The sequence below is a fragment of the Balaenoptera musculus genome, chromosome 14 (assembly GCF_009873245.2).
Source record: "Balaenoptera musculus isolate JJ_BM4_2016_0621 chromosome 14, mBalMus1.pri.v3, whole genome shotgun sequence".
NCBI lineage: Eukaryota > Metazoa > Chordata > Mammalia > Artiodactyla > Balaenopteridae > Balaenoptera > Balaenoptera musculus.
The window spans coordinates 87,846,067-87,866,579 of record NC_045798.1 but is presented as its reverse complement, the minus strand read 5'-3'; positions in this window follow the sequence as shown (position 1 = coordinate 87,866,579).

Here is a 20,513-nt window from a genome sequence, read left to right as displayed (position 1 = left end):
GTCCAGGTCGTCTTTGATAATTCTTCTTCCAGGTATCCCTGAGTATTGTGTGTGTATATATTATTCAAATAGCAAAGATACACACACCAACATACCTTTGCTATTTTAATAATATGTTTTTCGATGTGTTTTTGATAATTAAGAACACATTTGTTTCTTCTATTCATTTGTTTCATAGCCACTCACCTTAGCTGATATATGGTAAAAACTGATAATAATGCAGTGTTGAGGTTGACTTTGTTTCCAGGCCACCACCTTGTCAGAGCAATACTCAAGTGTCATTGGCACCAACTGCAAAGAAATAAGGCATTGGTATTGGCATCCAAAATATAGAACTTTGGGCAATACTTTATTTTTAATGTATCAAAATCTTAACAGACATGTGATTCCTTCAAAGCACTGTGGTCCAGTAATTCAGTATTTAGGATGCTATATTTATGAGACAACCAGAAATGTGGGCAGAGTTAGGCACGTAGGTTTTCATAAGGGGGTGATGATTTGTATTCACTCCAGCCCAGCTCAGGTCTTGTTCTCGATGCCAGCGGACATGCCCAACGCCAACACAGATGTGTCCACCCACGGGTCTCTCTCTCTCTCTCTCTCTCTCACACACACACACACACACACACACACACCTTCAATTAGCCACCTCTGTTCATCCTTGACTCCAGCCTGAATCTCTCTCCTCCTGGTGCAAGTCTTCCCTAACGCATGTGACTATTTTTCTACCTCCCTGTGATAATTGTTTTATCTTTGGCTTATTCTTTACAGTACAAATCACAGTGGTAATCATGTAATCATCTGTACAGTTTTTGTTTTTTGGTTAATGTTCTATGAACGATACAATCTCGTCTCTGTTACTATGGCACTTTTTTTGTTGTTGTTGTTTTTTGTGGGGGTTTTTTTGGCACTTTCTACACCTAATATGAGCACAGAACAGGTGCTCCTGAACATTCGTTAAATGGAATACAGTGAAATACTGGAAGTCTGGAAGTACCTAAATGCCTAACAATTGGAGCCCAGGAAGGAATGTGTTTCAATCATTAAAAGTTTGTTTTCAAAGAATTTTAAGGGCGAGGGAGATTGCTTCTTTTGATAGCATTAGGTTTGTGTAAATCAAAAGTAATATAAAAGTACAGGAAAATTGCTGGAAAGAAATACACCAAAATGTTCACGGTGGTTATTGCTGGAGTGGAGAACTATACTTTTGTGTGTTTACTTTAAAATGGGCATGAATTAGTTTTATAGTCAGAAAAAAAATAGGTTTTTTTTTTAAGTTGATTTAGAATATTTATGGCTAAGTTACTGGAACAAGTGCTTCTGAGGAATAGGGAAACAAAACTAGGTTTAAAAACAGAGATTTCAATAAAATAACATTTTAAATATTTGTTTAGAGAGAATCTTGATCAGGAGAATGGATAGTAAATGAAATGTGATATTTCTACCCAGTGGACCACATCCAACAGAGAAATGAATGAAAGAAACACATATTCACATGGATAAAACCTGCAGGGAAATGTTGAGGTAACAATATATACCATTTATAAAATAAAGTCAACATATAATATTAATTCTATAAATATTTAAAACACATAAAATATATATACAGATGAACTGCACTGGCTTACGACTTTCCAATAACCTGAACTGTGTCTGCTAGATCCCTCCTGTGTAAAAGCGGCAGAATGCCATCCTCAGAGAGTGGCTCTGCTGTGGGGACACTCCAGAGACAACACAGTGCAGGCCCTTCCCTCTGGAGCATCACACAGAGGAGGGGGCAGGGCTACTCGCAGGGGACCAAGCATCTCCATTCTCTCTGCAAAGCGCTTTCCCATAACAGCCTGTCATTTCCACTAGCGCTGAGTCTAATGTTGTCTCTTATGTTAGAAGAAAATAGTAATTGCTTAAATATAGAGAAAATGCATTTATTTGACAAACATTGGTGCTGGAGAAACAGGAAAGACAGGAGTCTTGACCTAGTGCAGGAGTGAAGCCGGTCACTTAAGCGCCTTACTTGTATGCGGATCCACTGATAATCTTCTCACCTAATTTTAGTCAAAAGGTTCAGCTTCTGCCCCCGTCCCCTCCACCCCATCTTACTCAAGAAATCACTTCTCCTGTCGACATACCTGTGAAGAGACCAAATAGAAGCAAAATTGCTGAAAGGCAGATGGAGCCAGGGGCGAATGACCCTGGTCATCTGCTACCTGGGGGGTCCAGACCCAGATAACTGAGGGGCGGGTGAAGAGCCATCCCCATAGATGGAACTCTGTGCCACGGAACCCTTCCTGCTGAAGGCCCACTTCCCCACCGCATCTCCCTCCTGGAGAGCATTCGGGCACACTCACACCCTGCACACTCCCACGTTCACACACATCCACATTCATACAGTCTCACACTCACCCATGCACACTTGCACACTCAGCCCTCCCGTGCTCTGCCCTGTGAGTCTGGAGCAAATGATAAGACTTGATTTCCATGTCCCATGGCTGAGAACTGACCCACTTAAGCTGTGTTTACAAAGGTTAGTCACTGAGGCAAAGAAACGGTCCAGACGTAGAAAACCTACCATAGGGAACAAGATCCTCCTGCCCCAGATTCCTGACGGCCAGCCTCCACGGAGGGGAGGGGTCCAACTGTAGGTTCTTTCTCCGTTTCACCCTAATGGGGCTGATCGGGATATCCTGGCTGTCTTGAAAACGGATATTGATCACTTTAGAAGGCACCATTAGGCAGTGATTCAACTTGGTGGTTAAAATGGCCAAAATGATTGGCTTGGGCTCCCCCGTGTACAGCTGCATTCCACACTCTGGGTCTGATCTTGCCCTTGGATTTAAAGGTCAAATTAAAACTGGTCATCCAGGAGGCAGCTTAAGTGCCCACATTTATAACGCAAACTCTTGTCGTGTCGCTGCAGAGATCACCAACAGCAAATAAGCATCCTGTAGTTCGGGGGTAAAGCAAGAACTAATATTACTTTAAGAACTAGAATTAAATTGCAAATGCCCGGGACATGATTCCTATTATATGTAAAACCCACGTTATATTTAAACCCATAAACTGGTGTGGCATAAATTTGGATTATTTTAATTTTAATTGTTTTTTAAAAAGTCTCATTTGCAGGTGGCAAAAGATAATCATTGTGAAAGATAACTTGGTCTTCTTGTTTATATTCAAGAACCAACCTCGATTAAAGTGTTCTTTTAAAAGGGCTTGAATAGGAGAATAAATCAGTATTGGTGTCAGTTTGTCTTATTTCAATAATAGTCACTATGGAAACAAATCACTGACCTATTTCTTTTCATACCTCCAAGTAAACAATAGGGTCTCCACTTTTCTGTGTATCCTGTTCCCTTTGGACAGGAGTTGCTGGTACAGAATGTCTCTACAGCACTTTTTAGTGAAACCTATAGTTCTTCCCTCCATGCTTATTTTAGTCGTTACAAACATTCTCAGCCTCATTGTGGATTTCTGCCACGGAAGGCGCCCGGGACACTCAGCTCCATCCTTTAGAATCCTGGGCACTCTTGGCAGATGTTCCCTCACCCTTGCTCAGAGGTGGGGATCCGCTGATGCAGGGATGCAGATGCTGGGCCAGCGTGCACGCACACACGTCACGAGACGCCCGGTGTAATAAGTCAGCAGAGTTCCACTTTAGCGTCTTTTCTTGCCACGCCAATCTGTAATTAAAGACAAATAAGAAGGTCACAGAAGGTCATTTTCCACACTAAGCTGCTGATTCAGGGAAGAACAAACGAAATATTAACATGTGTGTGTTCCCTTCCTTGTCCTCAACCCACATCCTAAATCCATTTTATATTTGGCTGAAGCCAGAAGTTTCTAAATATAGAACTGGCTCTCTCCCCAGCACTCACGAGTCCCCCGCGGGGCTGTCTGTGCAGCCACATGTCATGTTCGCCTGAGCCCCGTTAAACCAGCAAAGGGTGGCGTGTCGGCCCCAGTACCACATCCCACCCCTCATCTCCAAGGACACACTCTTGTTGAAATATCAGAAGGAAGTATACTGTGTTTAACTTTATTGATAGCCTGCTATTTTTATGACCTGTAAATCCCTCCTCTTCACTTGTTTATTGTGTGAGATGGAAAATTACAGAGAGATAATAAAAGGGGGAAAAAGGCACACATACAAAAATAAGTTTAAAAAAAAGACAGAAAAGACACACACCCCAAACAGTGCTCTACACAGCTGCAGCACTCTCCAAGAGAGCAATAAAGAAATAAAGAAGAGATAAATCTCCAACCTTCTGTATAACGTATTATGAATAACGAGAGTAAAGTGGTCATAGTGATGAACTTTTCTTATCTGACATATTTATTTTTTTTAATGGGAAAAGTTCTGACCTAATGTGGTAGTGCTCCAAATGTGCCCCAGGTATCTTGGGAGAACTTTTTGTGATTTCACTACAAACATTACTTTCTTTATGCTCTAACAGAGCCATGATATTAAAACAACCACGTCAAGATGATACCAAAGCAATTGTTCGGAAAGGGGGAAAATCTTCACCTGAAAACGTGGTGGATTGCTTGCAAACATGGCTCCCATTCTCCACATTTTCCTTGTCCTTGCCCTTTGCAATGTGACTCTGCAGCTTCTCCCGTTAAGAGGTTAGAGTCCGTTTCACTGCCCTTCAAATTGGGGCTGGCCCTGTGACTCTCTTTGACCTTCAAGTATGGTAGAAGTGATGATCTGCTAGCTCTGAGCCTAAGCCTCACGAGGTCTTACACACTTTCACTCTCTTAGGGCCACTGCCATGCAAACAAGCCTGGGGTATTGTACTGCATGGTGAGAGCGCAGGAGGAGAACTGAGGCACCCCAGCTGACCCATAGCTGACTGCAGAGATGTGAAGATCGTCCTAGCAGAGCCCAGACTAAATTGCTGACCCATAGAATCATAACTATATACATGGCTCTTGTTTTAAACTACTAAGTTTGGGGCTACTTTGTTACACGGCAATAGCTATCTGGTACACCTTTTCTCTCTCACTTTACCAAATCCTCCATCCCCCAGTAAAGGCTTACTCTTATGCAAAAAGTCCTGGTAAAAGAATCAGGAGACCTAGATCCCAGTCCTGACTCTCAGACATTTAGCTGTATGACCTTGAACAAGTCCCATTACTCTTCTGAGCATCAGTTTCCTTGTCTGTATGACGGCATACAAGATACTTCTAGCTGGAACATCTATATGAAAGAAACTGATAAAGCAGCTTAAATTCTTATACGCATTGGTGCGAATGCCTTTAAGAGGCATGTCTAACAAATCTAGTCACGTTACAAATATGCCACTTGACTCAGCAATCCCACTTCTTTGCCCTTATGCTATGGAAGTAAACACATGAATATACTAGCATTTATGTTCAAGGGTGTCTAGTGCAGGATTATTTGTATGGCAAAAATCAAAAAATAACCTGAACGCCTATCAAGGAAAATGGTTGGACAAACAATGGTATATTCATACATAACGTATTATGCAGCTATTTAAAGAATTCTCTGGAAGAACTTTCATGATGTATTTTCTTAAGTGAGCAAAGTGAGTTTCATGATGTATTTTTTTAAGTGAGCAAAGAAACAAAACAAAACAAAACAAAAAACCCTTGTATGAATATGCAGTTTCTATATAATTGTTTGGCCACCAAGAATGGTTCAGAAGGATACAGACCAGGCTGATGGCCTGGGTTGCAGGCAGCAGTTTATAACAGCAAAAATGTTGAAACAACCTCAGTGTTTACGTTTAAGAGTTTAGTTAATTTAATTATGGCACATTCATATAGAGGCAGACTTTGGAGATACTGTGGGTTCAGTTCTAGACACCCCAATAAACCGAATATCACAACGAAGCAAGTCACGTGAATTTTTTGATTTCCCAGTGCATATAAAACTTATGTTTACATTATACTGTAGTCCATGAAGTGTGCAATAGCATTATGTCTAAAAAACAATGTACATACTTAATTTAAAAAATACTTTATTGCTAAAAAATTCTAACCAGCATCTCAGCCTTTAGTGAATTGTAATCCTTTTGCAATAGTAACATCAAAGGTCAGTCACTAATCCCAGATCACCATAACAAATATAATAATAATGAAAAAGTTTGAAATATTGTGAGAATTACCAAAATGTGACACAGAGACAGGAAGTGAGCCAGTGCAGTTGGACAATGGCGCCAATAGACTTGCTGAAGGCAGGGTTGCCACAAACCTTCAATTTGTTAAAAACATAGTATCTGCAAAGTGCAATCATGCAAAGCACAATAAAACAAGGTCTGCCTGTAGTGAAATAATATTCAGCTGTTAAAAATAATGGTATATAATACATGAAAATAAGTATATATGATATATTAAAAATAATGATATTAATAAATATGAAACAGTATTAAAGGAAATAAAGATGCATCTCACGCATTTAGAAACTCTTCAGGATAGATACACACCAAATATCCACAGGTAATTTTTTAATGATCATGAGCTTATGGGCAGCTTACCCTTATTTTTATGTATCTACATTTTCTCATTTTGCGAAATTAACATGTGTGAAAGGGGAAAGAGATGGCGCAAAGGCAGAGATGTTTAGCAGTTCAAAAGGGTTGAGTAAGACAGACAGAAAGAACCAGAGGGGACTGAATCCTTCATAAACTCAATAACATCTCTGAATAACAGGGAGGCGATAGGATTTTGAATTGGAAACGGAGGCTTGAGATATTTAGTTTAGTGAGCTGGGTGACTGGACATCTGTAATGTCTCTGGCTCATACAAAGTGATGAGAATGCATGAGATAATTAATATTTATAAAGTGCTTTAACATCCTGCAGGAAACGCTGCTCTGTAAGGTACTACTGTCTTTCTCAACTCAGATGGGCCCATGCAACCTCTTTCTGATCCCCGCCTTCAATGATCACCTGCTTTTTTCTGAGTTAGTAACTGTGGTCTTTGGTCTTTTTCCAAAGAAGAAAACCTTGTTGGGAGAAAGATGTTATATTTCTTTTTACTGTAAACTTTGTAAATCAAAACAAGAAACTGTTTTTACCTTCTGAGAGTACATTTGTACTTGGATAGGTGCTTTTCATGAAAATATCAGCCTTGAATAACTCTTTCTCAGCCAAGCGTAAAGGACTCTGGACCTCATAGGGGCTTCTAATTACGATGAAAGATTTAGCACGGATTGAGAGTGAAGGCAGCTTAGATCAGGTGTGCAGAGTGAGGACGGAAAGGAGGCCAAGCTGTTTCGGACAGGCAGCTTCTGCTCTCCTGTGTCAACGGGCCGGCCAGCAAGCAAATCTCCCCAGAGCCTGGAACTCACAAGAATATTAAGTACCTGGACAGGAAACTCCTTGATATTCTGGCTACATCAACTGCGGGACAAGTTATAATGAAAAGGAACATTTCGGAGAGGACCTGGCCCTCTGGTGAAAGGCGCCATTGCCTCTTCCCTTCTGGCCTTGGAATGAATTAAGGGAACCTCCGCTGAAGCTGGAGTCAGAAGAGGCCTGTAGGGGGAGCTCTCACTCCCGCCATCACCATCAGTTACTCCAAATAGGAAGAGACTTAGGCTGGCATCTCGGACAGGAAGGCGCCTCCACTTCCCATCCAGCAGGAGGAAGACGCCGTCGCTCCACTGGACGATGGCCCAGCCAATCAGAGGCCGCGACAGCCCAACCAACGGGAAGCTTCATGCTTTGGACTCCCAGGTTCTCCAATGAACTCTTTGGTCGTCCCACCTCTTCCTAATTCTCTCCTTTTCCCTATAAAAGCAAGTTTCCCTTCTTTGTTCCTTGGATTTGCCTATGGTCTGCTGTAGTTCACATATCCTGAATTGCCATTCCTCTGGCTGTTCCCAAAGAAACTCACTTTAGCTAAGAAAAATAACTGGCTATTATATTATTGAAGTTGACAGGCCTGTTCCTTAGTCTTTGGCAGATTTATAAAGGCTTGTGCGTGAATCACATGCATCCTACAGTCCAACTGAGTGCATTACTATCATTTTATTTTACTCTTGGAAAAGAAAATCATTGTTTCTTCTACTTAGGCCCATCGCAAGTCTTAGCACATTGAAAACATTCCAACTACAGAACTTGTCGTTTCCGGGCATGAAGCCGTTGGGTCAAGTTCGGCGGACACTTGTTTCCTCCCTTAGCCTCTGGACGACTGAGTAGTGACCAGGTCTGTACGTGTCTCTGTGGGTCCCCATTGTTGTATGTATTCATTCCTCAAGAGTCATCGGTGTGTGTGTAATTTCCTCGAAATAAAAGGCAGCCGTCTAAAAGGGCCTTTCTTCCCCCTAATGTTGAAACTTGACCCTCTGTCACGTCACTCTTGCTTATTCAAACTTCAATCCCGGCTCCCTTGTTTTAATGTTTTATACATAGATTTTATCAATGTGAGCGGTAGGGCACCATACAATTGCCATAGGAATGAATCGCTGTTGTGAGAACAAAGCCTCAGAAATCGCTCTTTAAAACTGTACTTAAAAGCAGTTATTGTTTGGGGGATGGTTTGTGGCCAGAATTAGTATTTTTCCCCCCAGAAATTACATTCCAAAAACAATGAAAACAATCCCGGAGTTGAGAAGTGTTGCCTTTATACAACATCAAGCCTGTACTCACAATCCTCCAACTGGGAATGTTCCCTGTTTCTGCGTGTGAAGTATCTGGGTCAGTGGAAAAGTCGGTCCTGGATTTCGTCTGGAGAGGACGTTTGTTATTAGAAGGCGCAGCTTCCCTGCCAGGAGGCGAGCCTGAGAGCTGGCAGGTCTGGAAACTGCCAGCGTTATAACCTGTGAAAAGCAGGTATCGGCTTTAAAAAATCCCCCTTATGAAATAGGCTGTGTGTATTTTGATATTAGCAGTGTGAGTAGAAGTACACTTTTTAAGAAGTCAAACTCTTAGCGCAAATGAGAAAATTACTCTCAACATCATTCACTGGAAACTCTGTGCCCGGCGGCTGTGATTGAATGCAGCTGCCCACGGGGCTGTGGTTGACCCACCCTCTGAGTCAGATCCACGAAGCCCAGGGTCAGGTTAGACGCAAATGACAGAGTCTATTTTGAGGGTCAACTACTGAAAGGAACTTGCTGACCGAATGTTTCAATTTGAGAAACAGAATCCCGTCATTCAGGGCTCAGGAGCCAGGCTGGCAAGACACAGTGTTTCCTGACTATGTGGTTTGTGCAAGGCGTCTCTGGGCCCTTCACCCAGGGACCGTCTCTGCAGGCCCTCCACGTGTTTGTGTGTTGTGTAGACGGTAGTGAGGAAAGAACAGAAAACCCTCAGCTCCTGGAGTCTGGCGACCAGAGGAGGAGGACTGTCTACCAGTGCAGAGTCCCACGCTCGTTGGGATTTGTGCTGGGTGCCGTGAAAGAAAAGGAAAGGATTCTGTGAAAGAGTGTGACGGGTGGGCCTGAGTCCCACAGGGGGAGGGGCACCACGAAGGCCCTCTGTCAGTGGCATGTGAGCTGGCAACCCCTTGGCCCACACGGCTGTGCTCAGTCTGCCCGCCCTTTCTGGTTGGAGGTGACATGTGGCTCGTTTGATGGTTGTCATCAAATGGTTTCCCGTGGAGTAATACCTGCGTGCCAGAGCACCTGCCCAGGAGTAATTCGAGAGTAGGCAGCTAATGATTAAAGACAGAAATGAGAGCTGAGATACCCCATGGGCAGTTTTCACGTGTCACCAGGCCTTGTGGATGGCACTGCTGGCACGGAGAGGAAACTCATCCAGGCTGCGTTTGACTTGCTTGCACAGGAATTCATTTATAAACAGAAGCCCCCACTGCAGGCCACCTGACGTCGAGGAGTCACGTGGGGTTGAGCCCTGCGTAACCGCGGGTGTCCGAGGCACTTCTGAGGGAGCTCGTGCTGGTCTTTAACAGAAACAGAGCTCGGAGTATCCTCTCTCCATCCTTAATTTACTCCAAGCGGTGTTTCCATCAGGCTTCTGATTAGCAGTTGTATTCTAGGTAGTGGCAGCAGGTGGCGCTTCAGGTGAGTGAGCAACTTATCCAGCGTCTGTATCCGGTGCTGGGACACCCAGTGTCTGAGGATCGGGAGCCCGGACTGACCCGTCCCTTCACAAACCTCACATTGGCGTGCTGGTGGGGTAACGCCAGCCTCTACCCTGGAAGCTCCTGCTTGTCAGCCAGTGTTTGAAGAAGATGTGAGAGTAATTTTAACACACCCTTTCAAAATAGTCCGCTTTAAACGTGCATCTTTTTTTTTCACTATAAATGAATCAGCACTTTTGCAGCATCATCGGATCCAGCATGACCTACATGAGAAATACAGGAGTTAGACCCCGAGGTTTAGTTTTGTAACTAAACATGTTCTCCTCACCTTATGTGTGAGCCCCACTGTCTTTTTTTGTTTTGAAGTAGAGTTGATTTACAATGTTGTGTTAATTTCTGCTGTACAGCAAAGTGACTCAGTTAAACATATATATATATATATATATATACATTCTTTTTTATATTCTTTTCCATTATTGAATATTGAATATAGTTCCCTGTGCTATACAGTAGGACCTTGTTGTTTATCCATCCTGTATATAATAGTTTGCATCTACCAACCGCAAACTCCCAATCCTTCCTGCCCTACCCCCCCTTCCCCTTGGCAACCACAGGTCGGTTCTCTATGTCTATAAGTCTGTTTCTGTTTTGTAGATAAGTTCATTTGTGTCATATTTTACATGCCACATATAAGTGATGTCATATGGTATTTGTCTTTCTCTGTCTGACTTACTTCACTTAGTATGATAATCTCTAGCTGCATCCATGTAGCTGCAAATGGCATTATTTCATTCTTTATTATGGCCGTGTAATATTCCATTGTATATAAATACCACATCTTCTTTATCCATTCATCTGTCAATGGATATTTCGGATGTTTCCACGTCTTGGCTATTGTAATCATGAATATAGGGGTGCATGTATCTTTATGAATTGTAGTTTTGTCTGGATATATACCCAGAAGTGGGATTGCTTGAGCCCCACTGTCTTTTGCCACTTCTTCATGGGTGCCCATATTTAATCAAGATTTCTTTTCAGTTGGTATCAATACGTTGCTAGAAGCCCCTCCGGTGACAACACGCATATCAATGAAGTAACAAAGTAATTCCTAGGTTACACATTTCTTTTTCACATTTGCTACTGTGAAGTGTGCTCTTGGTGAGAGGTATTTGGAATCCAGTTCATCTCCTTAGTATAATATGCAGCCGTGTTCATTTCGTCGATTAGGTCTTCGTGAGCAAGGATGCAGATGACGTGCATCTGAGAATCTCCAAGTAGGAACGGGAGGCCCTCACCAGAGGGAGGGGCTGGGGAGTGGCGCTCCCTGGAGAGGGAGGGGGGAAAGCCTTTTCCAGTCGTTTCCATGGTGGGGCCTGATCTCCACATTGGGAGAATTTTGAGGTGGGAGGTTGGGGGTCAGGGAGCTAGGGGCTACTTGTTACGTGTGCACACACACATGCACGGACACACACACCCAGGGAAGGGAACTCGGGGCTCAAGGCTGCCCCCCAGCCCATCAGCACCCGGGTGGACACACCGGCTTGGGGTCCTGACAGTGTCCGCTCGCACAGGCTTGGATTTGGAGCAGGAAGAAAGGAAGCCGATGGGGATGGGAACCTCAGAGCTAGACAGACGCTCCTCGAGATTCACCTGATGTCTAGAGATTTCTACCACCCTCCAGCACCCACTATGCCACAGCCTGCAGCCCTGCAAACTCCCAGACACTGACGCCAGCCCACCGCCCTCTCTCCGAGCGTGCTCCCCGCCGCCCCGCAGGCCTGGCACAAGGTGCCTGTCTGTGTGAGATGGGGGTTTCCAGCCTGCTTCTCACACCCCTCCAGACTCTCCCGTCCATGTCCAGCCCCCGGAGGGGACACGGGGGTGTGTGCAGCATGGGTCCGGGCTGGATGGGCCGGAGCCCCCGCTCCTCCAGTGCTGGCCCCGTGCCACCCGCTGCTGGCCGCAGAGGAGACGTGGACAGCCGGAGGGTCACGTCCAGCTCCGGGGTGGAGGGACACAGGGTGCAGACAGACGCTTCCTCTAGTGAGTTGTCTGTGAAGACCCCAAACTCTTCCCACACATCCGGCTCAGACCGCTGGGAACTCAGAAAGGAGAAACTGGCCTCAGTGACAGCCTATAAAAGAAAGGGCTTCCCTCGGTCCTCCTGCGGGCCCCGACGGCCCTCTGTGTGCCCAGCACCTTCAGCCTGAGAAAAGCGCTGAAGAATCGGGGTCCAGCTGAGTCACTCCTGGTTCCCACCAGCGCCTCCCTCGCTCGCCTGCCAACCCCCGTTCAGGGCAGCGCCCCTCAGAATGCTCTTTCTGGGCATGCCGTTTCCCCGAGAACCCTTTGCGGCAAGTTTGCATCTGGCATCTCTCTAACAATCAGAAAGTCAGGAGCCACATGTCCCTAGAGCTGGGCCCCAGACAAGGATGCATTCTGCCCTTGGAGGAGACCTGCTCTGGGTGAATTGCAAAGGCTGTGGTCCCATGCGGGGACCCCCCACGTCACCTGCTGAACTGCTCTTGCGGTGCCGTTGGTGCTGCTTGCTCTGTGTGTGTGTGTGTGTGTGTGACACCCACCATATTTTCCGGTAATAGCTCTGAGCAGACATGGTTTCAGTGGCCATAAGACAGGAAAGCGGCACAAATAACCACCAGTGATGCACCATAACAGATGAGAGCTAATTAAAAATGACTTACTAAACACCGTGTTTCACTCTCTGGAACTCTTGAATGGGACCACAGACCCCTCCCCGCTTTGCCCTTTCTGGCCACCTGTACAAATCCACACACCGAGGTCCTCCTTTTGCCTTTAAGCCTGAGGTGTTTAGAAAGACGACGGATTGTACAATTTCATCTCAAAGACTTATTCTCGGAAAAATGACTCATATTTATAAAGGGTCTATTCACGTGAGAAAGGAATCACTCCTACCCGCTTGGCCTCCCTTTCCAGCGCGCGCTCACTGGTATTTGGGGGAGGAAGGGGTCAGAGGTTAGTGAGAGAACAGAGAACCTGCTGTCTGCAGCTGCCACGCACACTGGTACCTGCACAAAAAACTGGGTGTTAATGGATTTGCCCGACATTCAGTTTTCAAAAGTATCTTTTCCTGGACTTCTTGGCGTTTTCATGTTTTTAGGACAATGCAATCACAGTTGCAACCCCAAAGTTTGAGTTTATAAGCAACTTTGACACAATCTGTAGCTCATGAAACTTGCATCCCGGCAACACAAAAACTTATCATGCCGAAGATCTGTTGACGTCAATGCCTTTTATAACTTATTTGTTGGCAAAAGGAGAAACATACTCTGCGTTATTGTTTTGCAAGTGTGGGATCTGGGTCAGTATGACCTACAAATTGATAGGTGGCCCTGGAATTACCCGTGTGCTCTGAAGAGGAAGAAACAAAACACACGGTTACTAAGGCCTTGCTTGGTTCCGGGGTCGGGCAGTTTTGCAGGCTCCCAGGAGATGGCATCTGCTTTTTGGACAATAATTTTCAAGATATTCCTGTTTCCCTCTCCCGAGGCACACGGAGGGGGGAGTTTGCAAACCCTGGGGGCAGCTGTGGGAAAGTAGGAAGCTGGAGATGCTCGGGTTAACCCTGGTCTTGTCCTAAAAGCAGGCTGGCCCACCCACCCCAGGGGCAGGAGTAACAGCCAGCCGCACAGCACAAGGTCTGCCCCGAAAACCGTGTGTGATTTTATTTTATTTTTCAGATTTGGTTTATTATTTTTTTAATTTTTATTTTATACTGGAGTATAAGTTGTGTTAGTAGTGTGTGATTTTATTTTATTTTATTTTATTTTTCAGATTTGGTTTATTTTTTTTTAATTTTTATTTTATACTGGAGTATAAGTTGTGTTTGCAGTGTGTGATTTTAAAAAGTGGTCTTACATACGAGTAGGGATCATCATATCCTTTTTCAAGCATTTTGGGGATCACGCAGGCTCTCAAAACAATATTTAACCCTCTCTTGCCACCTCAAAAACAAAACAAAAGCCAGCAGCCCAGATTTCAAAAACAAAGACTAAAAGGTAATGAATGGCTCGGGGTGTCTGGGTGCCTGGCACATCTGGGAGGCACGGCTGGCCTCGAGATCGTGGGAGGGCGGAGGTCATGTTCCTGAGCTCGTGATGGACCAGACAGTCTGCCGAGTTCAAGTTCATTCATGTCAGGTAACCCAGAGGGGCTGGTATCCCGTTTCCTGGGTAAAGAGGCCAAGTCTCACCAAGTCAGTGCCAGCAAGTGTCAGGGAGCAGCCGGGAGCTGGGCATCAACGCCACCGCCTGGGTGCCAGGTGAGGACCCTGCACACAGGGTCCCCAGTTAGGGCCCCGAGACCCATGTTATCCGCGAGTCCCTCTGTGAAGTGCTGGTGAACGTTCTCACCCAGAGGGGCCCGGGGCCTCCAACCTGCTGCTCTGTTTTCTCAGCACCAAGCTTTTGGAAAATTAGCAAAACCATCCGGAGTTGGCAATCTCACTTTCTCCAGTTTTATTTCAAATACAGAAAACAGTCTAATGCTGAATGTCGAAGCTGGCACTGGTTGTAGGTTCCAGGACCATCGCCTGGTCTAACCCCAGAAATCCAGAAGTCTGATTCTCCCTCGGAGTCCTGTGGTCACGCGCCCTCCAGGGAGCTTCACAAGAGCAGGAGGACACACGGTGGTGTCAGGGCGTGGACGGGCCACGGGGTGACCCAGCGGCAGGAGGGTCTCCAACGTGAGGCCGATGGGTGTGGACAGGACAACACGGCTGATGTTCACTTATCTGGAGTGTTGGGACTGCCCTGGCAAAGCACACAGATGTTCTCATTCTCTAAGAAAAGCCTGCCAGTTCCACACACTTCCATTATTTACTCCTGTGAAAATTATTTTTAAAAGTACAACCTCAGAAGGAACGACTACTCTGTAAATCACAGTCGAGTTGACAGAGAACAAGTGCTTTCTCTCGATGTAAGTGATTCAGCAAAATCCCATGACAGGGCTTCCCTGGTGGCGCAGTGGTTGAGAATCTGCCTGCCAATGCAGGGGACACGGGTTCGAGCCCTGGTCTGGGAAGATCCCACGTGCCGCGGAGCAAATGGGCCCGTGAGCCACAACTACTGATCCTGCGCGTCTGGAGCCTGTGCTCCGCAACAAGAGAGGCCGCGACAGTGAGAGGCCCGCGCACCGCGATGAAGAGTGGGCCCCACTTGCCGCAACTAGAGAAAAAGCCCTCGCACAGAAACGAAGACCCAACACAGCCATAAATAAATAATTTTTTAAAAAAGGAATATATATGAAAAAAAAAAAAAATGCCGTGACTGGCACTTATGGCATCAAGAACTAGTAAACCGGGCTTCCCTGGTGGCGCGGTGGTTGGGAATCCGCCTGCCAATGCAGGGGACACGGGTTCGTGCCCTGGTCTGGGAAGATCCCACATGCCGCGGAGCAACTGGGCCCGTGAGCCACAACTACTGAGCCTGCGCGTCTGGAGCCTGTGCTCCGCAACGGGAGAGGCCGCGACAGTGAGAGGCCCGCGCACCGCGATGAAGAGTGACCCCCGCTCGCCGCAACTGGAGAAAGCCCTTGCGTGGAAACGAGGACCCAACACAGCCAAAAATAAATAAATTAATTAATTAATTAAAAAAAAAAAAAAAAAGAACTAGTAAACCGAGGCTTCGTAAAGTTAGTGAGCAGAGCTGCATTCTCCCCCTTTCCTTCTCAGGCCTCCGGGAAACAACGGCCTGGCGAGGACAGAGAGAAGGGGCACGTGGAGGACCCGTGGCGGGCCCTGCTGAGCCGCCGGGCACTGGCTTCACTGGAAACACATCTCGCTGGCTTCGTGGGGTGTTGGGAAGATGCATGTTAAACCCTGGAAGTCTCCTGTGTTTGTGGGAGGAAAGCAGAGATTTGTGCATCCCAGAACTCAAAGGAACTGCAGAGATCATGCCATTTCATCAATCACTCAATCAGTAGTGTTTATGAGACGTGTGGTTTCCAGGGAGTCCACCTTGATGTCGGTCTCCTGCCCTGAATGGAGCAGGGGCGTCTGGGGAAAACTGCAGAGGAAGAGGGTTCGAGTGTCACCAAATGAAGGTGACAGGAGGGGAAGGACCCTCCTGCCTGCCCTGCCCCCTTAGCCCTGGGTGCCCCCTGCAACCTGACAGTCCCGCATCGGGAGAGCATAGTGCCTGCTGCCGGGTCGGAGGGGAGGAGGTGTGGGAGGGGTGTGGGGGGGTGAAGATCCCCCCCAGGTCTCACTAAATAATACGGCCCCCAGGCCCCATGGGTCTAGGGGTTCCCGTTCCTTCAGGGCCCTCGGGCCACCCGCAGGGAGGCTTCTGGCGGGCCCACGGCCTCACCCTCAGACACACCTGGTCAGGTCTGAGCTGCCGGGACAGCAGAGCTTGGGCCAGGAGAGGCGTCTGCACAGGCCCTCAGCCGAGAGCCCTGAAGGGTCCCACCCACAGCAGTACATTCTAGGGCTCTCTGCGGGAAAGCTACACAACTGACCTGTGATGAGAAGTCACCGAAGGTAACCCTCTCCCGCCTCAGGTTCTCAAAGTCGGGAACGTAAATGCGGATCCTGGGAAAGGATAGCAGACGGGAATGGGGGGAGGGCTGGAGCAGAGGCGGACCCCGCGCTGGCATGCTCGGCGGCCCGCAGGGCAGGCGGACACGCGGGAGGGATCCAGTCGGGCCTTCCCGTGGGCGGCCTTGGACAGCAGCTGCAGACGAAGTCTCGTCACAGGACCACAGAGGTTAGAGCAAGAACGTCGGACAGACCACCCTTCTCTCCTTGGCTGGTCAGGAGGAGACTCCAGACTCTGGCTGTCCTCCTCCTCGAACCCAAGGCCGTCCCAGCAGAGAACGGCCTCGTGGCCTCGACAGGGTCCTTGGAGGCTCTCCTTACTCTTCCCTGCTTCTTTAAAAGAGCCGGGATGCATCAGAGAAGAGAAACGGTGAGGCAGCTTAGCGCTGGGCTAAAGGAGTCACGGGCGCGGAGGTAAACGGTGATTCAGACGCCCTTCTCTCCTCTGGGTCTTGATAGCTCATATCCACAAAATGTGTAACCAATAACCCTAATCCTGGAGCCGTGCTGAATCTCTGTCTGGGACTGTAACGTAAGAAGAACACTACTTGTCTGCAGGTAACACGAGTGAGCCACCTTTAAGATCCTGATAAAAAAAAATGTCAGTTGTATTTATCATCAGAACCAAGGCTGTGATGCGGGTTCCCAGCCGCTGATGTTACTGGCCGGCCTGCGGCCTGGACGTGGGGTGTGAAAGGCCCCCTGGGCAGCTCTCGCGGGCAGTCCCAGCCGGGGACCCCTGTGAGATGGAAAAATAAAGCTTGAGGAATGTAGGTCTGCATTTCCTTGCATTTTTGATTTATTGTATATATAATTATAGAGATAGTTATCTTCTTTATGGGAAGTATATTAAAGTAGAAAAAAGTAGAAAAATAGTTAGGCACAATCTCATTACCCAGATATACCCACGGTTTATATTTTGCCATGTCTCCTCTGGGGTCATTATTATTGTTTTTTTAAGCATAATTGAAATCATACAGTATCTATAATTCTGGGAACTTTAAAAAATTTAACATAGCATAAAAATTTCCTCATGCATTAAACAATTTTGTAAACACAAAATGTAAACACAATTTTTAACGGTTGCGTAAAACTGAAAATTTTCTCCCTCTTAAATTACGATTTTAATCATATTAATCTTGGCTCCTGCTCACTGAGCCCTTACTATTTGTAGACACAGTGTTTAGTGCCATCTATAGATTATCGGTTTTTAATTCTCAGATCAATCCTATGGAGTGAATACGATTATTTTCCCAATATTACGGATGAGGAAACCAGAATCCGATAGGGGCTAATGGTCCTAATCAAGGTGCCAGGGCAGGTGACCCAGCTGAGCATATTCACACCTCCATCTGAGTGGCCCCTGTAGCCTGTGTTCCACGCACGCACTCCTGGGGCCCCGTGCCAGCTGAGGGCGCCCAGAACTCGGACTGGGGGCAGGACAGAGAGCTGGGCCTGCTGTCCAGGGTCTCACTGGCCTGCAGGGCACACGGACAGACGCTGACCCCCCGTTTCACTTTGGGGAACTTTCCAATGTGCCTCCTCTTTTATCCAGTAGGGACACTAGGACCTGTTCTGAGCATCACGAGGAATAGAGAGAATTAAAACGAGTGGGTGTCCTTCTCTGCAGGCTGTGCTGGGCGCCGGCAGCTCCTTCCAGGTGGGGAGGAGGGTTTGGAGGGGACAGGAGAGGTGGGTGAGGGCGTGCCCTGACCTGCATCTCAGAGCTGGTGTGGGCAGCAACCGCCTTGCACCGGTGGTTTGCAAACTTTGGTGTCTAAGGACCACCTGGACAACAGGGTATTATTCTACCTTAGAAAGGAAGGAGATTCTGACACAGGCTACAACCTGGATTGATCTTGAGGTCGTTATGCTGCATGAAATAAGCCAGGCAAATACTGTATAATCCACTCATAGGAGGCACCTAGAGTCGTCAGAGGCATAGAGACAGAAAGCAGATGGTGGGGACCAGGGGCTGGGGCAGCGGGGTGACGAGTTAGTGTCTAATGGGTACAGCTTCAGTTTTACAAGATGAAAAAATGCAGGCGATGATGACTTGAATGTGAATGTTGTGTTGTGTGCGTTTTGTCACACACACACACACACACACACACACACACACACACACAAACAAGCACCAGAGCTCTTCTCTATTGAACTGGGCTGTGGAATCACCTTTGAAGAACTGGAAGCACAGCCTTGGTGCTGATTTATCACAGGTGTGCCAAGACCCAGGGTCAAAAAAAAAAGAAAGAAAGAAAAGAATCACCTGGGCAGTGACATGAACCATCTCAGAGGACATGCTTTGCCACCTCTCGTGCGTCTTGCAAAGTCTGGGCTGAGCCCCAGGGTCCCCCTGGAACTGCTGGAGCCGTTCTGGGGCTGCATCGCCCTCTCCTGAACCAGAGCCTCTGGGACCTGCATCCCGGGCTCCCCCGTCACCAATCATGCTCCACCCTCGAGTTTCATTTCCACACTGGATTCCAGAAATTTACGACCACTGAAAACCACCAACCCAAAGGAATGAAGAGAATTCCAGGCAGGCCCCCGTGAGAGATTTGGAGGTGGAGTCCGCAGACCTCTCTCTCTCGGGGGAAGGACGGACTAGAGAGAAGGACCCATGGCGCTCAGCACAGCGGCGAACAATGTGGGCGGGAGGCGGAATGCCAGGAGGGTCTGTTTCTGAGGCTGGAGTTGCTGCAACAGCCCAGGAAGGCGGTGACAGCCTCTTAACCGGGGCTAACTCACTGGCAACCGCACGCAGCAGGGCCAGGTTCCAGGATCAGGAAGCAATTTCCTAGAGACCTCTGAGCAGTCAGATTAAATGTTACAAAGTCCCTGCGGTAAATCTTGTGCCTTTTGCTGATAATAGAGCCCTTGGGCTGTCACTTTACAACCGTCTCACTCTTACAGACAATTCACCCAAGTCTGATTACTTGATTTTCCAGCTCACGGTGTATTAGAAATGAAAAATTCGGAGGAGGAACTGAGGGGACTGCCTGAGACAGGTGAAGACAGCGCCGTGACCCTGACAGCGAAGGAGGGACGAGGCATTACACGGGAGTAAAATAATTAACAGCTTTGTCGTCCAGGTCATTTACTGCAGCAAACAATCTCATGCAACATTATTGGGGATCCAAGAGAAAATCAGAAATGGTGGCCCCAAAATGGAATGAATTTTTCCTTCTCGTTGGAACTATTGTGACAGAGATTAAGGACATTTGCTCCCTGGACGATGTTCCCACTTAGCTGTGCCTTTTTCTGGAAGACAGGCTGAAGGCTACTGACAGAAGAGCAACAGCTTTCAGCCCCTGTTCTGTCACCCATATGTGTTGGGGGGTGGAAATTGCTGCTTCCTCACAGCTGGAGTTTCCTAGGGGCTCCTATAATGAGTACCTCCACCGGATGGCTGAAAACAACAGGAATCTATTCTCTCACAGTTCTGGAGGCCAGAAGTCCAAAATCAAGGTGTCGGCAGGGCCACGTTCCCTCTGAAGGCTCTAGGGGATGGTCCTTCTTGGTGGTTCCCAGCATCCCTTGGCTTGTGGACGCATCACTCCAATCCCTGCCTCTCTCTGTCCAGAATTCCCACCTCTTATAAGGATACCAGACACTGGCCCACCCTACTCCAAATGACCTCCTCTTAACTAATTACATCTGACAAGATCCTATTTTCAAATAAGGTCACATTCGGAAGTTCTGGGAAGGCGTGAATTTGGGGGACCCTATAGGGTCCAGTACACCCATCATTTACCCATTCCTCTTCTTCTCCTTCCTACCAGCTCCCAGGTTTTCCTTTGGAGGAACGCCCGCCTCCACCGTTCTCCTGCTTCTGAGATGTGTTCAGCCAAATAGCACAGCCAGTGAGGGAGGAAACATCCCCCTTGACCTTGGGTCGGACAAGGAATCGCCAGGTGCTGGA